This window comes from Rhinoderma darwinii, chromosome 2, assembly GCF_050947455.1.
Source record: "Rhinoderma darwinii isolate aRhiDar2 chromosome 2, aRhiDar2.hap1, whole genome shotgun sequence".
Classification (NCBI taxonomy): domain Eukaryota; kingdom Metazoa; phylum Chordata; class Amphibia; order Anura; family Rhinodermatidae; genus Rhinoderma; species Rhinoderma darwinii.
The window spans coordinates 129633951-129659771 of record NC_134688.1 but is presented as its reverse complement, the minus strand read 5'-3'; the positions used below and the strand labels follow the sequence as shown (position 1 = coordinate 129659771).

At 43.0% G+C, this 25821-nt stretch overlaps 1 protein-coding gene across 3 annotated transcripts in view; it reads right to left on the bottom strand.

The window, feature by feature from the left end:
- Positions 1–25821, bottom strand: part of ELF1 (E74 like ETS transcription factor 1) — a 130373-nt gene that overhangs the window by 57186 nt on the left and 47366 nt on the right. For 2 of the 3 annotated variants that reach the window (XM_075852295.1, XM_075852297.1), the window contains exon 2: positions 21254–21299. The exons of the other annotated variant lie outside the window; for it this stretch is intronic. The gene's annotated coding sequence lies outside the window, so the exon portion shown is untranslated. The remainder of the gene's footprint in view (positions 1–21253; positions 21300–25821) is intronic. 3 annotated transcript variants of the gene reach the window in all.

Sequence of the window (25821 nt, the reverse complement as noted above, 5' to 3'; positions counted from 1 at the left end):
CACCCCAAATTTGCAGCATAAATCAATGAGGTTGCTTTACCACAGTGACCATGCTGTAATTTTGGTAACTGCTCCCTCTAGTGCCCAGCACATGGAAATTTTATAAATTAGAATCTAATTTATAATATTTCCTGACTTGTGAAAAAATTAAAACAATGTGTAATCACTTAAATAATAATTGTTTAACTGAAAAAAATATATATATTTCTAGCGACACATTCCCTTTAAGAAAGAGATATATATATATATATATATATATATATATATATATATATACACACACACATTATATATATATATATATATATATATATATATATATATATATATATATATATATACACACATACATATACACACACACACACATTCAAACACACACGCTCTGTGCTCAGGGTTGCAAAACGCTACTATGAAATTTATTTAATAAGTCAATAGATCACAGTAAATGCTGCTGACGTAATCATGTTAAATTTGCGTACTGTAAAATGCAAAAAATGACATGATCACAACCTGAACAAGCTCTTCCAACTTTCAAAAAGCACGGGCGCATCTACTTTTTATTATGGACACAAAGAAAAAAAGTTCAGGTTTTATGGACTGGCTGGCAACCCCTGTCTAGGCTTTAAAAGCCTAGAGTCCCACTCCTTAATAATGTGAAAATCTCGATCACACTGTTCACCAAACGTTACAAGCATAAGGTTTCTTTGCTGATTCAAGACCATTAATCAAAGATGGTATTCATATCAGGCCAGACAGTAGTTCATGAAGGATGAGAATATTGTAAGAAAACCAGCAGACGTTCAGTGACCTCACCATTGTCACATGTGTATGAAACCCAGTATATAATCTAGCTGTGTAATAAGTGTATCCCTCCCGATACACTGGACTAACTGTTCCCTTTCCATTAGAAAAGAGGCAGCTCAGCAAACACACCACAATTCTATCACTGGTCGTATGATATGTCAAAGGAGGAGAAAAAAAAACCTAAATTTTGAAATCCATAAAAGAATAGTAGATGGAGCAACCGAAGCTTAGAGCAAAGAAGCATATTCTGCCCGTCAACAGAAAAACAATGTTTTATGTCAGTCTGTATCCTGCTTCCCATAGGCAAACTACAGACTACCATAAACAGTCTATAGCTTACAGACGATAGGGTAGTTCCTGGAAAAATTAACACTTTGTCCTTATACAACCGGCTTGCAGAAGGAGAATGCCAGGTAATGATAGAATATGAGGATATTCTAGTGAATACAAATCCCTAATATTTTTAGTACCTCCATGTTGGATATGGACATTAATACCCATGTAGCTGCTCAATGTTGTTATGATACATGCTGCTTGACTGCTGAATAAAACATTTGAATCAAAAAGATAAAATTTGATCAATCAAATCTGCAAATTTTTGATAAAAGATTTTAAAAAAAAATTCTAGCATCAGAAATATTTTTAGTAACTAATGTCCATCCCTTGGGCTCGCATAGAGCTCAAAGCGAGATATAACATAGGGCGGGGGTAAACAGATTTCTGACTAGTCTTAATACAGCATTCATTTCAGAACACCCCATTACCCCATTTCTTTTAAGCACCTATAAGGGTATGTTCACACGTACACATCCGGTACGCCTGAAATACGCCTCAGGAGAAAACCGCTCTGGAATTTCAGACGTAAAGGCAAGGGCAGGCTTTTTTCGCAGTGTCCATTACGGACCTAATAGGAGCCGTTTTTCTATGGAGTCAATGGAAAACGGCTCCAATTACGTCCCAAGAAGTGACAGGCACTTCTTTGAATGGGCAGATGTTTGCCGGCGCATTGGAGCCGTATTTTCGGACGTAATTCGAGGTTAAAACGCCCGAATTACGTCCGTAAATAGGGTGTGTGAACCCAGCCTAACTATACGATGACTGAACATATGAGCGTACGGTTAATAATCAGGAAAGAAAGGTTCCACACATTTGTTATCCAGAACCTCCTATTTCCTAAATTGATTTCACTTCACAGGTGATCTGGAAAAAGACCTAAAGACGATGATTTGTGTTTCTGGGAGCATCTACCATCAGGAATAAGCGAAACCATCTTTTGGAGAATCCCTTACTATTCCTATGTCCAAAGAGATCTGATAAATTCCCGTAAAACATTTTTTCTGCCAAATGTTCAGAGGAGCGAATGTTTGGACAAGATGCCGGTGGTAAAAGTGCTGGTGGCGAGCGGTCAATACAGGACACCAGAGGTTCTGTTGTATAGCGGGTGATCCAAATGTAGTTTGTGCCTCTGATTTATCATTGAAGGACAAATTTAAAATAAAATAAAAAAATACAGGCAGGCCCTACACACCCAAGGGCACAGGAGGGATGCAAGCGCCTCATGATTGCTCCCCTAACCCTATTCATCTGTCAGCAGTAACTGCAGTTAAAAGGATCCGTGAGTATTTAACACCTGCTGACAGTTTCTAGGTCTATACTTCAACAGAACTACATCTATGCACCCTGTTCTTCACGGTTATCAAATGGTTTGTTAACGGCCGCGCGTTGCTGCGGTTAGATCGACTGTTTACCTGCAAAATTGTGTGCCCACGGTTTTTGGGCTCACGATTTTGCAGGTAAACAGTCATTTTACCCGCAACAACGTGCATCTATTAACGAGCAATTTGACAACAGTGCCAAACAGGGTGCCGGTGCGGCCACGTGAATGTCACTCTGTGGGGTCTTACCCTTAGAAGCACATTTAACGCATTTATTTAATAGGAGAGAAAACAAAAAAAAGAGACTTGACAGGGATTCCCAGTGCAAGAGGAATTTCTTATACATTTACTATGGCTTGAAATTTAAGCATTGAGGTAATGTGATCAGACACATACAACAGATCAATGACTTTGCAATGTACTTTGTCACCATATCCTGAAGATCTGGATCTCATATATATGTATATAGGCAGTGGTAAGGTGGGCCTGGCAAGACACTGACATGTAGTATTCGGCTTCATGCACACGACCGCACCCGTAATTAGGACCCATGATTACGGGCACGGCCAGCCGGCCGTTTTTACGGGCCGTGCTCCCAGTATAAAGTATAGGAGCACGGTCCGTAAAATTTAAAAATAGGACATGTCCTATTTTTTTCGGCATGTTTCTACGGCACGGACAACCTTCCAGAGACATACGGGAAGGTGTCCGTCGGCCATAGAAATGAATGGGCCCGTAATTACAGGAGAATTTACGGTCGTGTGCATGGGGCCTTATGTGTATAAATTGTTTTCTTTAAGGGTAGATTCGATGACTTCGTAAAGGGTCATGTTATATATCGGAGTAGCCCCAGAGTAAATAAAAAACACACACATTTTTTTTCCGCCAGTGATTGTTGAGCTCAGGTGATAGAGACTGCTGTCGGAGGTAGACTCGCCATCCGTACTGCTTGAAACACTAGCTGGACTGTGGCCGCAAATGGGGGGGGGGGGTGCTGCGTGTAGAGAAAGAGACTGCAGCACAGAGGATGACGTAGTGGATGGCAGTGCCTGAAGTTACTAGCTATGGGGACATGTACCTGACAACAGGAGCACAGATAGGACAACAGAAGAAAAGTCTAGTGAGTTGCGAGTTGTTCCACACAGCAAAAGCCAGGCCAAGCTAACCCTGTAACCATGCATTGTACCTCCGTATGAGTACCAGAAAGTGTCAGATATATCGATACAGATATATCTATAGTAAACTGTAAGCTCGTTGCCTCTAAGAGAAGTATCATGGGATCGTTACAATTACAGTACGTGTCTACGAGAAGTGTCTTGTTAGGGTATGCTCACACAGCTTATTTTCGGTCGTTTTTCGGGCCGTAAATGGCCGAAAAATCTGAAGCAGAGCGCCTCCAAACATGTGCCCAAAAACGGCCGTAAAAACGCTGCAAAAATCGCGAGTGGCTCAAAAAACCATCTGAAAACAGCTACGTATTTTCCGACGTTTTTGAGTTTGCGTGTGAACATACCCTAACAAGTCGTGCACCTGTGTGTTCATCACTTGACCACGGACAGAATTTTATCCAGCGGAAGTAAACTACTGAACAACAACAAGCAGAGATCTTGAAAACCATGAGGAAGTAATACAGAAAGCATTTTGAAAAATTGTAGAACTTTAATCATACAAAAAAAACCATAAATTTTCTGAAACCATACAACCCCTTTAAGTTTGGCAAAGAGCTGTGTTTATCCTTACTGCGCCATTACGCTAGAGATTAAGGGCCCATTGCCCCCATGCTCGATCCACTTCTTACAGAAGCATTGTCAAGAGGAGTTATCGATGACTCAAAGTGATCAAGCTTGTGTGTACTTTCTCAATTTGTTTTTCGAGCTAAAACCTAGGGGACCGTGCTGTAATAAGGGGAGTGTGAGGACGTTTGTATACATTGAGTATGTTCATCAGCTGCATACATAGTATATATACACACAGTGTAAGCCGGATATTGAAAGATCCTATAAATACAATTGTGACAGGATGGATGTTAAAGGACACAGGAAACCTAAAAACTTTGTGACCTCAAACCAAAAAGTGTAAAAGAAGATTTCCATGACACAGTTAAAAGATAATCAGATAACCAAACCATCTCAATGACAGGGTCCCTGCTAGAATAAGTACAACGTATAGAGACAGCTAGAACTTTTTAGAAGAACATACTTCACAGTAAACAGTATTTTACCAGTTTCTATTATATTTATTCTATACAAAGAAAGTAAAATAACTAAGTGTAGGTTCACCTTCTGTGAGCGAAAGAAGAACCTACACTTGTATGTCAAAGAATTGCATATATAACAATTCCCCAATATACTTATTACAAGACCTATGCTCTGTATGAATGGGAAGCATCCAATAAGGGTCATTTTACGTGGGTAGACAAATTGGCGTAAGAAGCGTTGATCGATGCGATTGTTCGTGGGATCGCACATCTCCTCCTCTCCCCCTGCCTCCACTACTGTTTAAACGTGTGGATGAACTGCCGACAAACGATTTATAGGTCATCCTAAAAGATTTGATCAATGACAAATGAACAAATTACCATTTGTGGTGTGATCGCTGCACATTTTTACACCAAACTATGATCGTAAACAACCGTTTGGGCAATTCTCACCACATGTAAAAGACCCTTTACAGAGCAGATCTGCTGTAAGAAAATCAAATTACCTGCAGCCCTTCAACAAACACAGACTGTTTTATGACCGTGTCCTTTACAAAATACATGATATGGTCATCCTCAAATGGTTAGAAAAGGACAGTGGCTACAAAACATCCCACTGAATACTCTGAATAGGTCAGCAAATCACTCCTGGTTATATCGGTGGGGATCCTAGCAGTGAAGCTGCCCACGATAACAAGCTTATGACATATCCCTTTCACTATACATTGAAGACATTCATTATTTCTAATGAATTCATGCATATATACTTATTATAAATGATCATTAAATAATTAGAGTCCTTAAGAATGAATAACCTACAATCTCCTGGCCATTTATCAAACCTAATACGTACACTGCTTAGTGCCCCTAACATTTTATTGGTATTTAAAGGAACGATACAGTTTATATGTAGGTTTTATATCATTAAAACGGTTTCTCATTGAACAAATTACAGAATTTAAATCCTTTGTCTGTTACACAAGCAGATTAGATCATTAAATTGTTCAGACCAAAGGCCACATTCTCTACAGCGTTCGGCTGTTTCTGTCAGCCCAACAGACATTGAATGGAACAGCAGGGCGCATGTGCGACCGCCGCTTCATTCAAAATCCTCCTTCACTGCGATCGTGCAGTGAGGAGAAACGGTGGGGTCCCGACCCAGTTTTAATGATCTTAGGCGTCCCGGAGGTGGGGCTCATTGCAATTATACATTTACTACCGATCCTGTAAATAGGTGATACATGTTCTCAGAGGGGGAAAACCCCTTTACAGGTGTGTCTGGTACAAACATCGATAGCCTATGCTAAGGCGGGATTCACACGACCGGGTCGGGTCCGAGCCCGAGTGCCGGCCGGTAAAATCGGCCATTCTGCCCGGCCGGTTTGCATAAAGTTATGCATCCGTGCCGGGCCGGGCAGATCCGGACAGTGACATCAGCGGCAGCTCCTGAAGGGGAATCCCCATGTGTTCGGGGATTCCGCTTCAGGAGTTTCCCCTGATGTCACTGCCCAGATATGGACAGAGACATCAAGCGCTCTGTCCAGGAGCGGAATCCCCGAACACACGGGGATTCCGCTCCTTCAAGGAGCTAAAGTGCGGCTAGCACATAGCAGAGCGGGGAGATACCTCCCCGCTCTGCTATAGTGGCGTCGCTGCAGTAGTAGCAGCCGCAGCAGCAGCTGCTACTACTACTAGCGGCGCCATCTAAGGTGTCGCCGAGCCAGGGTGCTTTTAACAAGCAGGGGAAGGGAGCCAGCGCAGCGCTCCCTCCACCTGCTGTACACCCCGGCCCTGCAACACAGTGTGCAGCGATGCCATTCGTCAGAATGGCATCAACTCCTCCTCCTGACATGCACTCTGCGCTGTGAGGAGGAGGAGATAGAGCGCAAGCACCGGGAAACCCGGCCATCACTCGGAACACATTCCGGTGATGGCCGTGTAATACCCGGCCCCATAGACTTCTATGGGAGCCGGGCGGCCGGGTGCCCGGGCAAAGATAGAGCATGTCCTATTTTTTGACGGCCGGATTTCCCGGCCGTCAAAAAATCGGTCGTGTGAATAGCCCCATTAGGGGTCTATCATTCCCAATGCAGCCGGGTGCCGGCCGATTTATGAACGACCGGCACCCGGCCGGGAAACCCTGCCGTGTGAATGAGGCCTTATTAGGCTGGAGTATCAATGTTAGATTGGTGGGGTTCCAACTCATGACCTCTAGCAATCAAGTCCTGGAAAACCCCTTAAATAGGTTGTCAATTTAGATGACCCATTTCAATATGTCCTGCTATTCCTATTATATTTCTATTGTGCCCTACCACAAGAAAAAAGTCCAATTGGCTCCTGGAGAGCTACAAGACTAACATGGAAGTATTAAAGAGGTTGTCCACAACCGGAAAACTAATGACCTATCCACAGGATTGGTCATCAGTATATGACCATTGGGGGTCCGACACCCAGACCCCGCACCGATCAGCTGCTCTGGCTGCCTCCGGAAGCAGATGGCTCTGACCACTGCATAACGGCTGTTCTGCAGCTCTGCTCCTATTCACTTGAATAGGAACAGAGCTGCAGCTTGGTCGCTATTCCGTAAACCAGAGCCATCTGCTTCCATCATAGACGTCTGATGCCTGGAGGCAGCTGATCGGTGTAGGGTCCGGGTGTCGGACTCTAACCGATCATATACGAATGACCTATCCTGTAGATAGGTCATCCGTTGTCCGGTCATGGATAACCCCTTTAAGTTGGATATACGCAATATACTAAGGTCAACCGAACCTGATGATATCGGTGGAACCGAATGACCATCTAATGTGTAATAGAAGTTCGGCCAACGTTCTTTTTACCCCGACATCTAACGGACTGGGAACGTTGAATTTTAACATGCCTTTGTTCTGAAGGGTGATAAGCTGCCGTGTCTGGCAGAGTCTTATTCCCCTGTACTCATTGAGAACAGATGCATACTGCCAAACTGAGCGTGCACAGGGAGGTCAGGAGGAATAGCTGTCGGCTAAATGAGCGTTCAGTCAACAGCTATTGGAGGTGTATTGCGACCTTTGGGTGCATGCTGAGCCCCACAACTAGGTTGGCTATAGTCCCTTCTCAAAATAAAGTAGTCACATTCTACTATGTTTCCAGAATTGTCCCATGAAATATTTTCTCATTTATAGAATAAATATCATGGACAAAATGCAACACGTTTACAAGGAGGATGTATCACAGTGACCTCCCAGATATTCTCTTTAAGTGTCAGGTTTATCAGAATCCATTATTGCGTAATGATGTAATCCTGCAGGAAGTCTCATTTCTTGCAATGAGAAGTGGTCACCACTTTAAATTACGAAAGGCTGAAGGATTCCAATGATGTTGCAAGAATGCTGCTGATAAAAAAAAGATTCTATCAATCCCTTTGCATTTCACTGCCAAGCAGCACTGTTCAGTAAATCCTGTAACAAATATCTCACCAATTCAAGAAAAAAAAAATCAGATAGAGATGCAGTCAGTTTTTCAATAAATGTTAGAAATGCGTCAAGGGATAAAAACGCTATTGAAGTTATTCCCACATAAATTGTAAGAACTGCAGGGCTAGACATCTTCAGATCACACGCCGCCTGTTGTCTGATGTTCATTTCATGCCGTTTAAGTTACACAATTTGATTTTCCTCCCTAATCATGAACGTTTCCATTCACTTATATTGAATGCACAAGATTTGAAACACTTCTGGACAGAAGAGAAGTTGATGTCAATTACAATATTTGGTGACTGTTCGATTGAAAATGCAAACCTTAAAAGGCTATGAACACCCTTGAAAGGTACAATTATATATTATATAAAATCAAATTCCAAGATGGTATAAGGTGCAGGCAGGTAATCCCGATCCAGGAGATATGGGTAAATATAAGAGAAAATCCCACAGCACTCCGATATAGTGGAAAAAATGGTGGTTTATTCAATCAGCACAAGCTGCAACGTTTCCGTCCTGCTATAGGACCTTTTCAAGCATCAATGCTATAGCAGGACGGAAACGTTGCAGCTTGTGCTGATTGAATAAACCACCATTTTTTCACTATATCGGAGTGCTGTGGGATTTTCTTATATATATATGCGCATCAGAGTGTTTTGTGTAACTTTGTAAATACTTTTTACTAAACATTTATCTTACTTTTTAGATAGAGCTGCTCTGTATTCTCTATACATTGCAGCGGTATCTGCCACGATTCACTGAATCAGTCAGTCCCGCGGACCTGACGGCTTCAGTAACAACGGGTCCTGTGTATCTATCTAAAATTGCTCATAACTTGCTCAAAAATGATAGTTTTTCAAAATAATAAACACTTCTCAACATTACAGCGCCGATCACATTATATAGGAGATAGGGCACTTAGAATGTGGTGACAGAGTCTCTTTAAATAAACATTCTGAATAATAAGAATACAATATTAATACCGACACGGCCAGTTTTGGCATTGAAGACAAAACAATTTTTTTAGATCTCAGTCTTTACATCCTGGCGCTCATAACTTTGTTTTTTTTTGTTCAACATAGCTGTACGAAACTTTGTTTTTTGTGGGACGAGTTGCACTTTATGTAGGTGTCATTTTTTTTGGTACATTTACATTATCATTTAATTAAAATTTTGTCAAAAATGCTGAAAAAAAAACAAAACAGTTTCGCTGCAGTTTTCATTTATTTTTACACCATAAACCGATCTTCATAAATAATGTTATAAATTTGTTGTACAGGTTATTATGGTTGTGGCGATACCAAATATGTGCATATTATTTCATTTTTTGGGACTTATATTTTGTAAAGTTTATTTATAGTAAAAAATTTGCTTTTCGGTGTATTTATTTAACATTACTTAACCCAAAAGAGAGATTTTTTATTTTGATTTTTTTTTTTAACTTTAATGTACTGGCATATATCTATACTAGTACAGAAAGCCCGTTACACGGGTTTGCTAGCAAAAGTAATGCAGTGGTCTATTAATAAATAAAAAAAAAAAAAAAAATATATATATATATATATATATATATATATATATATATATATATATATATATATATATATATATATATATATATATATATGCTCCCCATAGCTGCCCCCACACCATATAATGCCCCCCATAGCTGCCCCCACACAGTATAATGCCCCCCATAGCTGCCCCCACACAGTATAATGCCCTCCAGAGCTGCCCTCACAAAATATAATGCCCCCCACAGCTTCCCCCACACAGTATAATGCCCCCCACAGTATAATGCCCCCATAGCTGCCCCCACAGTAGAATGCCCGCCAACAGCATAATGCTCCCCATAGCTGCCCCCACAGTATAATCCCCCCTACCTCCCATATACAGTATAATGAGGAGAAGGATCCTCCACCCGGCGGGGGAACGGGTATAGGCAAGTATGTATGTTATTATTTTTCTATTTGGTCCGTTCGTCACCATTCCAGCAGGTTTCCGGTGGAATCAATAGCGTAGTCGATTCCGTCGGAAAACCTGAAACCTCGGGATTAAGTGTGACTCGATCAAAGGGGAGTCCCCCCTTCTCAGTTTCACTTTGAATGCCACAGTCCGCTTTGATCGCGGGATTCAAGGGGGTTAACGGCAGAGAGAAAAGTTCTCTTCTGTCCACCGTTAGAGAGGGGCTGCGGTTGTGTATTTCAGCCGTTGCTCCGCTACTGATCGCGCCGGAACACGGTCTGTCAGTCACACAGGATAAGAATGTTTGTCCTAATGCGGCAAGAAACCGCTGCTCAGGGTGAGTATTCTGGTCCTGTGTCGGCAACCAATTAAAACAAAGCAGCACATTAAAGAGACTGTCACCAAATTATAAGTGCCCTATCTCCTACATAAGGAGATGGGCGCTATAATGTAGGTGACAGCAAAGTTTTTCTGATTTAGAAAAACGATCTATTTTTACCACGTTATGAGTGATTTTAGATTTATGCTAAGTGTTTAGACAGTGAATAGACATTCCTTCCAGCTGTAACCTATCATTTACAGCGTGATGTCGCGAGATTATGCTTGCTCTGCTGCAAGTGCCACAGAAACGTTAACGAAGTGTTGGGATGGTGAATAGACATCCCGTCCTCGCTGGAAGGAATGTCTATTCACGGTCATAACACTTCAGTAACGTTAATGTGTCAGTATAAGACAGCACATAGTGATCTAGCAGGATCCCTATGCTCTGAGGAAATTAACGTGCATGACGTTGATTGGTCAGTGTCATACACTCCTATGTACAACGCCCACTTGGTCTAAAGTAAAAACACGCCCAGCTGGGCATTAAGAAAGTAATTAGCATAAAGCTAAAAACGCTAATAACGTGGTAAAAATAGATAGTTTTTTTATGTAGGAGATAGGGCACTTATAATGTGGTGACAGAGCCTCTTTAAGTTATTTGTTTTAACAGTCTACCCTCCACTTCATACATTCGCATTTTTATGTTAGGGTATATTCGCACAGGTCCGATTTGTTGAAGAAAACTCTTCAGCCAATCCGAACCAGATACGGCAGGAAATTCGGCTGAATGTCTGCAGCAAATCATGTTTGATTTAGTGCAGATTTGCGAATGCGGAGAAGAGGGGAGAAGATGGAATAAAAAAAAAAAAAAGAATAAGCCCGTACTCACCTCTCCTGGAATCACCAAAGCAACGTGATCATGATGTTGTGTCCCATGTGCAGTGGTCACATGGGATGAAATGTCATCTCAGGAGGCTGGCAGCACTGAGACCAGATGGGGGAGCAGTGAGGCATCGCTATAGAAGGGGAGTATTGTTTACCTACTTACAAATTCTTCCCATTGAGTTCAATGGGGGAGCAAAAATCCACAACAAACACCGAAAAATCGCAAAATACATGCAACCATTCTGCAGCATATATTGACATGATGCGGATTAAAATATCTGTACCACAGGTCAGTTTCTACACAGAAATTGTATGCAGCGTGTGGGTGAGATTTGTTAAAATCTAATTCAATTTACTGCTACTTTAAAGAGGCTCTGTCACCAGATTTTGCCACCCCTATCTGCTATTGCAGCAGATCGGCGCTGCAATGTAGATAACAGTAACGTTTTTATTTTTAAAAAACGAGCATTTTTGGCCAAGTTATGACCATTTTCGTAGTTATGCAAATGAGGCTTGCAAAAGTCCAAGTGGGTGTGTTTAAAAGTAAAAGTCCAAGTGGGCGTGTATTAGGTGCGTACATCGGGGCGTTTTTAATACTTTTACTAGCTGGGCGCTCTAATGAGAAGTATCATCCACTTCTCTTCAGAACGCCCAGCTTCTGGCAGTGCAGACACAGCGTGTTCTCGAGAGATCACGCTGTGTCGTCACTCACAGGTCCTGCATCGTGTCAGACGAGCGAGGACACCGGCACCAGAGGCTACAATTGATTCTGCAGCATCATCAGCGTTTACAGGTAAGTAGCTACATCGACTTACCTGCTATCGCCGATGCTGCTGCAGAATCAACTGTAGCCTCTGGTGCCGGTGTCCTCGCTCGTCTGACACGATGCAGGACCTGTGAGTGACGTCACAGATCTGCACTGCCAGAAGCTGGGCGTTCTGAAGAGAAGTGGATGATACTTCTCATCAGAACGCCCAGCTAGTAAAAGTAGTAAACACGCCCCGATGTACGCACATAATACACACCCAGTTGTACTTTTACTTTTCAACACGCCCAGTTGTACTTTTGCAAGCCTCATTTGCATAAACACAAAAATGGCCATAACTTGGCCAAAAATGCTCGTTTTTTAAAAATAAAAACGTTACTGTAATCTACATTGCAGCGCCTATCTGCTGCAATAGCAGATAGGGGTTGCAAAATCTGGTGACCGAGCCTCTTTAAGATGTAGATGTCACAGTCTGTCATATGGAACTACATAAACTTTTTCTTAATGCAGCTTTCAATTGAAAGGAAATCTACACTGCTTTTCTGTCTGAACAGCCAATGCAGATTTTTTTTTTTTGGTCCATGCAGTCTATTATTAGGTTTATTGCCAACGCTGGAGGCAGACAAATAGGTAGTATCTGTAGTGAAAACAGAATTGGTGGCACAAAAAGATAGACCATCTTAAAGAGGCTCTGTCACCACATTATAAGTGCCCTATCTCATACATAAGGAGATGGGCGCTGTAATGTAGGTGACAGCAGTGCTTTTTATTTAGAAAAACAATCTATTTTTACCACTTTATATTAGTGATTTTAGCTTTATGCTAATTCGTTTCTTAATGCCCAAGTGGGCGCGTTTTTACTTTAGACCAAGTGGGCGGTGTACAGAGGAGTGTATGACGCTGACCAATCAGCGTCATGCACTTCTCTCCATTCATTTACACAGCAGATAGCGATATAGCTATATCTCTACATGCAGCCACATACACTAACATTACTGCAGTGTCCTGATAATGAATATACATTACCTCCAGCCTGGACGTGATGTTTATTCAGAATCCTGACACTTCTGAATCTTTTCTGTGAGATTACAGCAAGGCAAACGTAATCTCGTTTGAAATGACAGGTTACATCGTAATCTCGCGAGATTACGCTTGCCTTGCTGTAAATCTCACAGAGACGCTACAGACCTGGCTGGAGCTAATGTATATTCATTATCAGGACACTGCAGTAATGTTAGTGTTTGTGTATGTGGCTGCACACAGTGATATAACTATATTGCTAGTGCTGTGTAAATGAACGGAGAGAAGTGTATGACGCTGATTGGTCAGCATCATACACTCCTCTGTACAACGCCCACTTGGTCTAAAGTAAAAACACGCCCACTTGGGCATTAAGAAACTCATTAGCATAAAGCTAAAAATCGCTCAAAGTGGTAAATATTGATCATTTTTTCGAAATAAAAAGCAGTGCTGTCACCTACATTATAGCGCCGATCTCCTTATGTAGGAGATTGTCACCACAGTATAAGTGCCCTAAGTCTCTTTAAAGGGGAGTGCGGTCTTTTCACACTTTTTTTTTTTTAAAACAGAGCACCTTCAATGGTATAAGAAGTTGATGTAAATCCTCAGTATAACTGGGTAAAGGAGCTATGCTTTAGGACAAGGTTATATCAGATGTGTAACAAACCAAAATAAGCCAATGACAAATAGAAGGTTTGGCTCGACCAGGTTGTATGTAATTATCCAGCATGCATTTCACAAATACTAAGTGGCTAGATTTAGTACATTATACAGATCCACCTCTAATGAATCCAAACATTAAACTCTGTCCCTGTATTTTGTATACGGATCTTAAAAGCTTACAGAATTTTGTAAACAGAACTTTAGCCATACACAACATCTGCCCTTTACATTACCACCGGCTTCTCTACACAGGCAACACACACCCATGTAGCTTGTTTGCTTTGTCCCAGCCCTAAAAAATCCAAAGACTGCCCTTTGGATTGTGTGACATCACCTAGAATAAACCAGGGCATAAGCTGACATACCTGTGTAATGTGGCGTCGACATGACTTAGAACTGGCGCACTGACAAGCAGACTGCAGGAAAGGAGAGAACTAGAAATAAAATGCTGCCTGTGTCTGTTTATGATAGATAAATAATTCAGTAGAAGAGGAGGAGCACGACGTTGCTGCATGTGTCGTATTCTCAATTTCAGCAGAATTCTCAGTCTTATCCGATCTATATGGAGAGCCCATCTACTCCACTAACAGACTAATGTTTGCTAAATAAAGTTTTTATTACCCGCTTGCGCAGTTTTCAGATATAAAAAAAAAAAATGTGTAGCCTTTATAAATTATGTCCATTTGCTTAAACTTGAATGTCATTTTACAATATACTTTCTAAAATGTTTCAGTGCAGGCCTGAACCAAGTTCTGTATTTACTTACACATGGCAGGTCCGTACCTTAAAGGGGTTATCCGGGGACCAAAAATATATTATTGCAATGCAATTTATGTGAAACTAAGTAACTTACTAATGTACTTTAATTAAAAATTCTGTACTAAATGGTGCAGTTCAAACCTCGTGAATTGTTCCCAGAAGTCCTGGAGCTTTTCTAATAATGACGACGCTCCGACACGGCCCCACGTGACTGAGGGCTTGCTTCATGTGCTGTTCGTGAACATGACCACAAGGGGAAGTGACACTGCCTGTTGCTTGAGTCCCAAGCAGAGCATCAGCTAGCGCTTTGCTCGGGAATCCAGCACTGCTCCCGACGTCCATATTTGGTCAATTCAAGGGTTTCATATCGCTGGAGTCCCCGAACAGAGCATCAGCTGATGCTCTGCCTGGGGACTCCAGCACTTTTGCCAACATCACTGTCCATATATGGACAGGGACGTTGGCAGCAGTACTGGAGTCCCCGAGCAAAGCATGACCCTTGCGGTCATGTTCACGAACAGCACATGAAGCAAGCCCTCAGTCACGTGGAGCCGTGTCAGAGCATCATCATCATTATTATTATTATTATTATTAGAAAAGCTCCAGGACTTCCGGGAACAATTCACGAGGTTTGAACCACACCATTTAGTACAGAATTTTTAATTAAAATACTTCGTCTCACATAAATATGTTATTGCAATCCAATTTTTGGCCCCCGGATAACCCCTTTAATGTCGATTGACTGTATGGATATGCTCATGCAAATAAACCCACACAGATCTTGGGATCCAAATCTAGTTAGAGAATATAGTAGAAAGGTTCAGATCTGCTCCTTAACACTACAGGAAGTTCAAATGGTCAGCCTTGATGGGTCCAGGGACCTATGCTGCCATCATCATAGTCAGTGAAGTTGGGCATTATACCTTCTAATTTAGCCATAGGCCAACATTTTTTTCCCTATTGTGAGCACTTAAAAACATTGTGGCAGATTCATTATTGGTGTTGCACTTTTTTTTTTTGCAGAAGTCAGACAAATTTGTGGGAAGACCGGGGTCTTACAATGTGCCACAACTGTGCTAAGATAAGCCAAGAGGTGGTAAAAAATTAAACAGAAGTGTCTAAAGGTGCACCAAATATAATCCACCATGAGCCACTGTGATATATTTAGCATATCTAGTTTAATTCTAAGCTGTCTGAATTTAAGACCGTATTAGAAAGTCCGCCAGATTGAATTGTGGGACACTACTTCGCATTTACCACTAACAACTGCAAAGAATTAAACGTATGAAAGATAGGAGTATATAAAAACGTGGCAGATGTTGCAGAAATTTCCATACATCTGACTGGGGTTGTTTCTGCAGAACCCATTCAGATATATGGGACAATCGCAGAAAATTCTGCAACAAATTCAACGCAGAAAGGGTGAAATCCGCTGCGAATCTGCACTGTGGCAAAACCAGATACATGTGTGGGTACCCTAAAGGCCCTATTCACACAGAGTATTTTGCCGCATTTTTCAACCACGGCCATTGATGATTGCAGGCAAAAAAAAAAAAAGGACATGCCGCTTTCTTACCCTGCGAGCAGCTATAAGTCAACCGGGAAAAAACAAAAAAGTCTCCGTCTCCCATTGAAATCAATGGGAGGGGGTTTTAGTTATTTTTTGGCAAGGATTACGACGCGGCTTCTGCATAAAAAAAAAAAAACTCTTGGTGTGAACTGGGTCTAACAGTCCTGGGCAATGGCGCAAATTTGCATGGATTGGAACAATTATCATTACCTATAAACTTTATGGGTAAGGTCAGCTTAAAATCTATTGGCAACAATTTGTTTATAAAGCACTTCTTCCTGGATGCTATGATACAGTATAGAGAAGTGAAAAGAAGTTCTGGCTGGGGCTAAACACACAGTTATTGTGTAATATCTTCTTTAGAAGCCGTAGTCTGATGTTTTTAGAAGCCTCCCAACCCTTTTACAAACACTTTTCAAAATTTTATTCGTGCTGGGAAAAGGCTGAGTAAGTGAACAAGGATGTTCCCATTCACTTACAGCAAACAGATGTTGAAAAGTATATATAAAATGTTACATTACTTATACAATAATTAAAGTTGTGTGACGGAAACCTTAGCTGATGACTGTGAGCATCTGCACATAACCAGCCAGTAATACATCTCTCACTTCCCCTAAAAATGTACGTGTGATTTCACGCTAGAGGCCTCTGCTGTATAGAGCACAGAATATGACTGACTATCTGGTGTATTCTTTGCGAGCCCAGAATATCAAGGCAAGTTTCTTCATGGGCACCTCAAGACCTTCAAAATGTATGTTATATGTTTTTTTGTTTGTCGTTTGTTTTCGCTAAATCAATAGCAAATACAGACAATCCCCCCCCCCCCCCCCCCCAAAAAAACAACAACTCCCTAGAGTAATACAGTAGTCAGAAGACAGGGAAAAGAGAATAGGGAGATGTGACTGCAGGTTCTTTCCATCTCCGTGTCTGTGAGACTTCATGCTGTGAGGGGGGAGAGGAAGCAGAAGTGGGAAGACACAGTATTAGGCCAGGACGAGCCCGTACACTGAACTGTCAGAGAATAGATATATTTATTACAAACACACTGTATATATTAAGTAGGCATGCAGTGGGATGGAGAAAGACCCAAAAACTCAAGAAAGTCCCATGCAGGGTGATGTACAGTATGGGCTACGACAAAGATGGATACATACAAATTGGATCCATAAGGCGGAATTCAGACGACAGGGTTTCCCGGCCAGGTGACGGCCGTTCATAAATCGGCCGTCACCCGGCTGCATTAGGAACAATAGACCCCTAATGGGGCTATTCACACGACCGATTTTTTGACGGGCCGGGAAAACTGGCCGTCAAAAAAATGGGACATGCCCTATTTTCGGCTGGGTAATACACGGCCATAGAAGTCTATGGGGCCGGGTAATACACGGCCATCACCGGAATGTGTCCCGAGTGATGGCCGGGTCTACCGTCGCTCGCGCACTCTCTCCTCCTCCTCACAGCGCAGAGTGCATGTGAGGAGGAGGAGTTGATGCCATTCGGACGAATGGCAACGCTGGAGATACACTGTGTGGCAGGGCCGGGGTGTACAGCAGGTGGAAGGGAGCACTGCGCTGGCTCCCTTCCCCTGCTTGTTTTAAAAGCGCCCTGGCCCGGCGGCACCTTTGATGGCGCCGCTAGCAGCTGCTGCTACTATTGCAGCAACGCCACTATAGCAGAGCAGGGAGGTATCTCCCCGCTCTGCTATGTGCTAGCCCCACTTTAGCTCCCTGAAGGAGCGGAATCCCCATGTGTTCGGGGATTCCGCTCCTGAACAGAGCGCTTGAGGTCTCTGTCCATATATGGACAGTGACATCAGGGGAAACTCCTGGATGTCCACATGGAGATTCCACTTCAGGAGTTGCCCCTGATGTCCCTATCCAGATATGGACAGAGACATCAAGCGCTCTGTCCAGGGGGACATACAAAAGAATGTTGAAAACGAATGAAGTAAAAGAATGAACATTATTAGTAATGTGAAGATAATATATAAAAAAATTCATCCGATTAAAAAACGGTCAGGGAAAAAAACGGATGCAAATCGGGTCCAAATCGGCCGGTAAAAACGGCAACACGGCCCGGAACGGAATCGGAAAGGATGCAAACCGGCCGACACTGTCGTGTGAATGAGGCCTAAATACGGCCGTGTACATGAGGCCTCAGGCTCAATTCACACCACATCTGTGGTGCATGGTCAGTGTATACAACCGGGAAAATCACCTGACATATACAGCTATGTGCCCATAAACTATAATGGCTTGCTACAATGTATCAATGTAGAGAAAACACATAAGCCTGGAGTTTAGGGACCGTGCCCGTAATCATAGTCCGTGATTACGGGCACGGCCGGCCGCTGACAGCCACCCACATTTGCGGGCCGTGCACCCATATAAAGTATGGGAGCATGGTCCGTAAAAAGCAAAAAAATTAGCACGTCCTAGCTTTTGCGGAGCATTTCTACAGCACCGACACCTTCCCGTAAATATACGAGGTGGTGTCAGTCGGCCGTAGAAATGAATGGGTCCGTAATTATGGATAAAACTACGGTCGTGTGCATGGGGCCTTAGTCTATTTAGCCCACTGAGGATTTGTTTGACACACTTTAGCTGTGAGCAGGAATACGTTACAGGGGTTCTGCCACCGGATGTTAACAAGAGTGATCCCAGTCATCTTGAAAATGGTGAACAACAACCACAATCCCCTTTATTTATACAGCAGCAACATACGGCGCATCCCTTTACAATTAGAGGATGCAATGAACATATAAAATGACAGGGTCCAGGGGACCCTGCCAGGAAGAGAGAACTATGGAGCATTCAAATAAAACTGCAAAACCTCTAATCTGTCCCCTCCTATAGTAGACCCCAGAGAAGTGGTGGAAAACGCTTTTAAATCTAACCTGTCCAGTCCATAGTTTCCAGGGCAGCAGAAATAGGGAAATTGTCTGGCATCCTCCAAAAAGACTACATTGTCGGAGGATCTCAAGAAAGATGGCGACATGCATTAACAGAAATCTAAAGCTCGCCATACAGAGGATAGCTGTCAGACACACAATTTTTCAGCTCCCATAATTTACTTTCAATGGGGTTAGGTGTCTGGCAGCGGCTGATCTCCCTTTCAATGGATACCTCTTTTCCCCATCTGTCGTTGGGAGGGACTGTCTGGAAGCCCAATACTCATAAGATCGTCAGCCGAAATTGGCAGATTAGTCCGACTTTAATGTGTCTGAACAGCTTTAGGTTTATGGGCATGTTAAAATCATGTATCCTAGCTTACAAATACTCACATCACTGAGCAAAAGTGACGGTGTCGTATTTTTATGCCAAAACCACAAGTGAATTGAAAAGAAAATAGAAGTATAGAGGTTTTTAGGTTCCGCTCCTGGTTTAGCAAAGGCAAAATATTTATCAAAACTGCATTATCGCATTTTTCTATTCATCCACTTAGTGACTGGACTGGCGTGCGACCCTTTTTTAAATGGACTGAGTTACAACTAGGAAAATACCTGAAAGCAGATGTATGAGAAACTGTAAGGCTTCATGCACACGACCGTAGCCATGTGCACGGCTGGGATTTTCGGGTTGGCCGCCGTGGAGTGTCACCCGCGAGCCGCCCACAAATCGCGGGCTGTGCACATGGCCGCGGCCATTATTTTCTGAGCATGGACCGCAGAACACGGCCGTAATAAGACAGGTCCGTTCTTTCTGCGGTGCGGGCTCCTGGGCCATGCAAGGTCCGTGGAAACAACGGTCGTGTGCATGGGCCCATAGAAATGAACGGGGCTGCAATTCTCCCGTGGATTTTCGGGGGGAATTGGAGCCGCAAAAGCACGTTCCTGTGCATGGGGCCTAATGCTTTTCAAATTAGATAAAAACAATATAATATCATAATCCTATTGTTGAGGTGTTGTTATGCAGCATAAGGCTCTGTACACATTGGCATCATGGCTTCCATTTTTTACCATGCCATGACCGCTATGCCATATCCATTTTAAAACAGATACAGAAGAATCCAGACGGACCCTATTGACCTAAAAAGGGGTGTATCAGGTTTCTAGTATTTTTGATGGTACAAAGATCGCTTCAGACTGCCAAAAAAAACACAAAAACAGAATCCCTGAACTGGAAAAAACAAAAAACCCAGTCTGAACAGAACCTTAATCTGGCCATACACAGGAGATGTTCGTGCAGAAGAGTTGTCCCAGTACTGCATGCCTTCACTCCTCAAAATGTCCATACTATAAAATTACATACAAGATATAAAGGAGCTGAACATATAAAAGGGGTCACGTCCGAGATAACCACTTTCAGTTTAGAAGTGGAATCATCGTAGTGATACGTGTTGCAGAGTAAGGCCCTGTTCACACTGAGTTTTTTGCCGCAAAAAAAACGCTCGCAGGAAAAAGAAGCGACATGACCTATCTTGAGGCGTTTTCCATTTCAAAAACCCCATTGAAATCAATGGGAGATGCGTTTTTTTTGGCGAGTTTTTTGACGCTCGCGGTTATTCCATCTTTTTGTTGAAGAGATAGCTAAAAAAAAGCCTAAAAAAAACCCTGCGTGTGGTGCAAAACCACTTAAAAAAACTGCCTGCAAAAAACTCAGTGTGAACATACCCTATAATAAAGACACTTCAGGACTTTACTACGACCTTCCGAAAAAGACAAGACCCTTGCATGCATGCTTACTGTCAACAATTATTTTCCATCCTAGCCCTGTCACGTTTGCAGAATGACAGAAGACGTCTACCATACACGTGAAGATAAAGCACAAAGTATTTTATTCTGGTTCTTTTCTCTTCAGAAAATCCTTACAAGTATGGCCAACCTTTACATAGCACGAAAGAGAATGAATTAAACACTAGCACAAGGATATAGAACCAATACTAGAAATATATATCATTTCCATACAGCAGAGAAATACTTGGTGAACAGGTGTAAGGCATGAAATGCCCCTGACATAGGTGACAGTCCGTCATACACTGACCTGTCACGATCTCCTCACACAACTCCTTCTTTGAAGAGAAAATAGACCTAGTATCACATTTCGTTTGGTCCTTCTGTATAGGACATAGACTTGCAGCTATAAAGTTGATCATAGATGTTGCGATTGAATTTTGCCCTGATAGAAAATCCACGTATACCTGTCAGATCTGTTGATGGAAATATGAGGCTAAACACGCAGCACCTACCTTTTCATTGGGTCGCTGGGATCCTGCATGTATATGTTCCACAAGTCTGAAATCAGAAAAAGGTTTTAAAAGCCAAGTTAAAATGGCCACGACAGATTAGAGAAGTGGTATCTTTGCCTCAGCCTTGTGAGTCATACATGAAACTGTGTGTTAGTGAAGGAGGGAACGCCCATGTTGCTTGGGGCCCAATTATCCTGCTAGGTCAAACATGCAAATGTGCAGGTAAGACAACACATAGGGCAGGCTGGGAAGAGGAACGCCCTGCCCCACCTTAACCAGGCGCAGAGCAAAGTGCATGAAGCTGGCATCTGGAAATGCGGAGTAATAAGGAGGGCCAGGTACTTCTGTGAGAAGGAATGCATCACATCGCTGCCAGAAAGCAGATTACACCGCAGTCATATCAATAGGAAGCCTGTAAAGCAGCACTTACAGGAATCGCCATCCACAAACAAGAAAATTATTACCAAACGGGAGGTTATTAGTCTAGAAAACAATTAGTCCAGAGTTCTATTACGGCAGTCCATTGATTTGGAGTATTAATGATACAATTATATGTCGTTTTAAAACGCACTTACATATAAATATTACCACGAGATGTTATGTACTGGTCACGGTTACAAAGGAAATTTAACATAGATAAAAAAAAAAAAAAAACTGTCACCCAGGCTGGCGTCTTAGAATGATGGCATCCGTGAGGTGCCCTAACAATGATTTTTTAAGGCCCCCTTCACATCAAGTTATTTCCCTACGTTTAAAGCTCTACATAGGGTTCAACTAGCTCGACAGTATGCTTTTGGACTTAATCGGGCTGAAATACATCTGTAGAATTTTTTCTTTTTTAGGTACAAACTAGGTACGGAATCCGGAAAAATAACGTATATATGGTATGCTTTTTTTTTTTTTTTTTTTTTAACACCGTTTTCCTCGGTGTATAAGTTATACGTAGTGCAATCGTACCACTACACAGCTCCCCGAAAGGTGCCTTGGGTGGGTCACATAATTCATCTGGTTTTATTAGAGTTTTACAATAGATATTTTTTGTATGCTTGAATTTAAAGGGCTGTACACCTTTGACATAGTTTGTTTTTTTTAATAACGTTGTGCATCAGTGTGATTGGTGAAACTTCCTAAATACATTTTATTAAAAATTATTTTTACTTTTTGAGATATAGCTGCTCTGTATACAGAATACAGAGCAGGTCTATCGTTCACGAAGACCTGAATCCGTCAGGTGAGCGGGACTGACAGGTCCAGTGTCAGCGGGTTCTGCGTGTCTGACATACAGGATCCACCTGTAATCGATCACATCTAAGTTATGTGATTGATAGCAGCTCGATCCTGCGTGTCAGAGACACGCAAGACCTGCTGACACTGAACTAGTCAGTCCCACTCACCTGATGGATACACAATTCAGTGCAAGATACAGCTGCTCTGTATACAGAATACAAAGCAGCTGTATCTCAAAAAGTAAAAATACTTTAATAAAATGTATTTAGGAAGTTGCACCAATCACACTGATGCCAAATTTTATTTAAAAAACAAACATTGATGTCAAAGGTGTACAGAGCCAGGTCTAGGATCCAGCAACGACATACTGCAACTGGTGATGTGCAAGCCTGGCCTTACATGTCACTTGTCCCTCCAGTAGTCAGAATAGTGCTCTCTTTAGTAATTACAGCAGAGATATATGGAGTTTTAACACACCTGCAGCACTTATATTCAGTTTTGCCGTGGCACAGTTCTGTTGCACAATTACCACCCCATGTGAATAAAATAATGTTTAGTAGTGCCTCTCCCATTTCCCTAGTAGTCCATAAAGCCCCCTCAATTTCTCCAGTATTTACAGCAGGTCCCCCATGTGCCCACATAAGCATTCTCCCACATCCTATACCTGTAGTCACAACCATACTCCCACCCAACTCATCCCACTCAAAGTAGTCACAGCTACAGTGCTCCCACAGTCCCCCACCCCAGTAGTTATCTCCCACGATGCGCCCTCTGCTGGCAGAAAACTACATTCAAAAAGTCTATTACCAGCTGCTGAGAAACCATGCAGAAGCAAAATACAGTGCTGGTCATTGTAGGAGAGCCAGCTTGTGCTTACTCCAGGAGCAGTCTGACGGTTTCTGAATGAAGAGGAGACAGCAGGAGCAGTCTGACGGTTTCTGAATGAAGAGGAGACAGCAGGAGCAGTCTGACTTTCTGAAGGAAGAGGAGACAGCAGGAGCAGTCTGACTGTTTCTGAATGAAGAGGAGACAGCAGGAGCAGTCTGACTGTTTCTGAATGAAGAGGAAACAGCAGGAGCAGTCTGACTGTTTCTGAATGAAGAGGAAACAGCAGGAGCAGTCCGTTTCTGAATGAAGGAGACAGCAGGAGCAGTCCGTTTCTGAAAGAAGGAGACAGCAGGAGCAGTCCGTTTCTGAATGAAGGAGACAGCAGGAGCAGTCTGTTTCTGAATGAAGGAGACAGCAGGAGCAGTCTGACGGTTTCTGAATGAAGGAGACAGCAGGAGCAGTCTGACTGTTTCTGAATGAAGAGGAAACAGCAGGAGCAGTCCGTTTCTGAATGAAGGAGACAGCAGGAGCAGTCCGTTTCTGAATGAAGGAGACAGCAGGAGCAGTCCGTTTCTGAATGAAGGAGACAGCAGGAGCAGTCCGTTTCTGAATGAAGGAGACAGCAGGAGCAGTCCGTTTCTGAATGAAGGAGACAGCAGGAGCAGTCCGTTTCTGAATGAAGGAGACAGCAGGAGCAGTCCGTTTCTGAATGAAGGAGACAGCAGGAGCAGTCCGTTTCTGAATGAAGGAGACAGCAGGAGCAGTCCGTTTCTGAATGAAGGAGACAGCAGGAGCAGTCCGTTTCTGAATGAAGGAGACAGCAGGAGCAGTCCGTTTCTGAAAGAAGGAGACAGCAGGAGCAGTCCGTTTCTGAATGAAGGAGACAGCAGGAGCAGTCTCTTTCTGAATGAAGGAGACAGCAGGAGCAGTCTGTTTCTGAATGAAGGAGACAGCAGGAGCAGTCTGACTGTTTCTGAATGAAGGAGACAGCAGGAGCAGTCTGACGGTTTCTGAATGAAGGAGAGACAGCAGGAGCAGTCTGACTGTTTCTGAATGAAGGAGACAGCAGGAGCAGTCTGACTGTTTCTGAATGAAGGAGACAGCAGGAGCAGTCTGACTGTTTCTGAATGAAGGAGACAGCAGGAGCAGTCTGACTGTTTCTGAATGAAGGAGACAGCAGGAGCAGTCTGACTGTTTCTAAATGAAGGAGACAGCAGGAGCAGTCTGTTTCTGAATGAAAGAGACAGCAGGAGCAGTCTGTTTCTGAATGAAAGAGACAGCAGGAGCAGTCTGTTTCTGAATGAAAGAGACAGCAGGAGCAGTCTGTTTCTGAATGAAAGAGACAGCAGGAGCAGTCTGTTTCTGAATGAAAGAGACAGCAGGAGCAGTCTGTTTCTGAATGAAGGAGACAGCAGGAGCAGTCTGTTTCTGAATGAAGGAGACAGCAGGAGCAGTCTGTTTCTGAATGAAGGAGACAGCAGGAGCAGTCTGTTTCTGAATGAAGGAGACAGCAGGAGCAGTCTGTTTCTGAATGAAGGAGACAGCAGGAGCAGTCTGTTTCTGAATGAAGGAGACAGCAGGAGCAGTCTGTTTCTGAATGAAGGAGACAGCAGGAGCAGTCTGTTTCTGAATGAAGGAGACAGCAGGAGCAGTCTGTTTCTGAATGAAGGAGACAGCAGGAGCAGTCTGTTTCTGAATGAAGGAGACAGCAGGAGCAGTCTGTTTCTGAATGAAGGAGACAGCAGGAGCAGTCTGTTTCTGAATGAAGGAGACAGCAGGAGCAGTCTGTTTCTGAATGAAGGAGACAGCAGGAGCAGTCTGTTTCTGAATGAAGGAGACAGCAGGAGCAGTCTGTTTCTGAATGAAGGAGACAGCAGGAGCAGTCTGTTTCTGAATGAAGGAGACAGCAGGAGCAGTCTGTTTCTGAATGAAGGAGACAGCAGGAGCAGTCTGTTTCTGAATGAAGGAGACAGCAGGAGCAGTCTGTTTCTGAATGAAGGAGACAGCAGGAGCAGTCTGCCTGTTTCTGAATGAAGGAGACAGCAGGAGCAGTCTGCCTGTTTCTGAATGAAGGAGACAGCAGGAGCAGTCTGACGGTTTCTGAATGAAGGAGACAGCAGGAGCAGTCTGACGGTTTCTGAATGAAGGAGACAGCAGGAGCAGTCTGACTGTTTCTGAATGAAGGAGACAGCAGGAGCAGTCTGACTGTTTCTAAATGAAGGAGACAGCAGGAGCAGTCTGTTTCTGAATGAAAGAGACAGCAGGAGCAGTCTGTTTCTGAATGAAAGAGACAGCAGGAGCAGTCTGTTTCTGAATGAAGGAGACAGCAGGAGCAGTCTGTTTCTGAATGAAGGAGACAGCAGGAGCAGTCTGTTTCTGAATGAAGGAGACAGCAGGAGCAGTCTGTTTCTGAATGAAGGAGACAGCAGGAGCAGTCTGACTGTTTCTAAATGAAGGAGACAGCAGGAGCAGTCTGACTGTTTCTAAATGAAGGAGACAGCAGGAGTAGTCTG